Raw genomic sequence first — 2,500 nt, 5'->3', positions numbered from 1 at the left:
AGAGAGAGAGAGAGAGAGAGAGAGAGAGAGAGAGAGAGAGAGGGAGAGTGAGTGAGTGAGAGAGAGAGGGAGTGAAAGAGTGAGTGAGTGAGAGGGGGGAAGGAGAGAGAGAGAGAGGGACAGAGAGACAGAGAAAGAGAGGAGGAGAGAGAGACATAGGCACAGAGAGAGAGGGGAGAGAGAGAGAGGGGGGGGAGAGAACAAGAACAAGAACAAGAACAAAACTTTAATCTCCAGGCCTCCGGCCCCTAGAAAGAAGTCAAAAGTACACAATATGGTGATCACTCAACCACAACAAAATGTAAAATACGTACTAACTTAACCTGTAGAACAAAAGTGCTTCTCGTGCATTGTAAATTAATTCTAACTTTCATCATTGTTGTCACAGAATTCCTGTCGTATCTTCAAGGCATTAAATATATAAACGCATAGTTTACGAATACTGTAAACAGAACCATTCTTCATCAAGTGAACATACGACTGACCTTCAGAGTTCAGATGTTTTTGCCGCAGGTCATTGTAAAGGACACAATTGTTTATAAAATGGTTTTCATCTTCGATTACATTACAACGTTTACATGCGTAATTTGAATTACATTTGAATGTTCTTCTAAAAAATGATCCATTTATTGGGAGCAAACCAAGCCGTAATTTTACTAAACAGTCCCTAAAACACTTTTTATCCACATATTCAAAATATTGCTCACACTGAAAACCAGTTTTAAACAGTCTGTAGTTATGATATATATCTTTAGACATTACTGACTCGTCCCACTCCTGCATAAATATATCTTTCATTCTTTGCTTAAATAATGACAAAAATGTTTGCTCACAACCAACGCCTTGTTGCAACCAGACATATCCAAACCCAAGTCTAAATAAAGTATTTTTTACTAAAGACACCCAGCATTTTTTTCCCCTTTCGTCTAAGTTAAACAACATCAAATATGCCTGTCTGGGTAATCGTTGCACATTCATATTCAGCAACCTTAACCAGTACTTGATACACCTTGTTGCACTATTTATATATAGTGGATAACGTCCTAATTCGCCGTATGCAAACTTGTTTGGTACTCTAAGTGTTATGTTCAAAAAACGTTTACATGCAAAGGAATGAACTTTCTCAATATTATCAAGTCTGTTAAGACCCCACATCTCAGAAGCGTACAAAAGAATGGGTTGTACCTGAGCATCGAATATTTTGAAAAAGCATCCTTTGGAAATATCATTCAGCTTCGTTATATATTTTATACAGTCAATGCATGCATGTTTGCCTTTTGCTGCTAAAATCCCTACTCCTTTGTTTATACTCATTTTTGTTGTAAAAACAAACCCTAGATAATTATATTCATTCACTACTTCTAGAGCATTTCCATCGAGATTCCACTTTTCATATCTTCCCAAAAAGCCACCTTTTCGAAAAACCATCACTTTAGTCTTGTCAGTATTTACATTCAAGAAGAGTGTTTTACATGCATTATTCAGAATATTAATTTGATTTTGCAGACCAATCGCAGTGTTAGATAGCAGTACAATATCATCTGCGAACAGAAGAATGAACAACTCTAATAAATTAGGCAAAAACTGAATTCCATGAATACCACTGATTTCAACTGCTGAAGCAATTTCGTTAACAAATAACGAAAACAATATAGGGCTCAACATACAACCTTGCCGTAAGCCAACGGGACAATCAAAAAACTCAGTTAACTTATCTTCAATACGTACGCAAGACGTAACACATTTATACATAGCAATGATAGCATTCATAAATTTCCCCTTTATACCTTTCTGAATCAAAATATCAAACAAAGGCTGACGTTGCACAGAGTCAAATGCTTTTCTCAGATCGACAAAACAGGCGTAAAGCTTGCCTCCCTTCTTTGATAAAGATTTCTCAATAACCGCGTTCAGAGTAAAAATATGATCTGTTGTGGCATAACCACGCCTGAATCCAGCCTGTGACTCTGTTAGCATATCATTTTCTTCAGCCCATTTGACAAGTCTTCCGTTTAGCACTGATGTATAACATTTGCTAATAAGACTGAGCAAAGACACGCCCCTATAGTTGTCTGTTGATCTACTATCTCCTTTTTTAAAAAAATTGGAACAATTATTGCCTTCGCCCATTCATCTGGATACGTGCCCTTATCAAACAGAATGTTAAACAGTTTTGTTAAAAAAAGTACAGCAATATTATCAGCTGATTTTAACATTTCTGCCAAAATACTGTCTACACCACAAGCCTTGCCTTTTTTTAATTTCCGAATAGCATCTGCAACTTCTTGTTCTGAAATATCATGACTTAGTTCATCAGATATATTTGATTCCTCTGGTTGCACTTCACTAATGGCTCTGTTATCAGTAGTGATAACCTCGTTCTGAGTAAATAAATTCCGAAAGTGTTCAAACCATTCATTTTCTTTAATGTCTTCACATACTCCTATTTTCCTTCTTCCAGACACTTGCTTTGCTTCTTTCCAAAACTGTTTGCTGTCTT

At 36.5% G+C, this 2,500-nt stretch overlaps 1 protein-coding gene across 4 annotated transcripts in view; it reads right to left on the bottom strand.

Annotated features, from left to right (window-relative positions):
* LOC143282781 (uncharacterized) overlaps positions 1–2,500 on the bottom strand; it is a 61,402-nt gene that overhangs the window by 15,876 nt on the left and 43,026 nt on the right. The window lies entirely within an intron of this gene.

The sequence above is a fragment of the Babylonia areolata genome, chromosome 6, assembly GCF_041734735.1.
Source record: "Babylonia areolata isolate BAREFJ2019XMU chromosome 6, ASM4173473v1, whole genome shotgun sequence".
Classification (NCBI taxonomy): domain Eukaryota; kingdom Metazoa; phylum Mollusca; class Gastropoda; order Neogastropoda; family Buccinidae; genus Babylonia; species Babylonia areolata.
The sequence above is the reverse complement of the archived record's forward strand: the minus strand, read 5'-3'. Positions and strand labels throughout refer to the sequence as shown.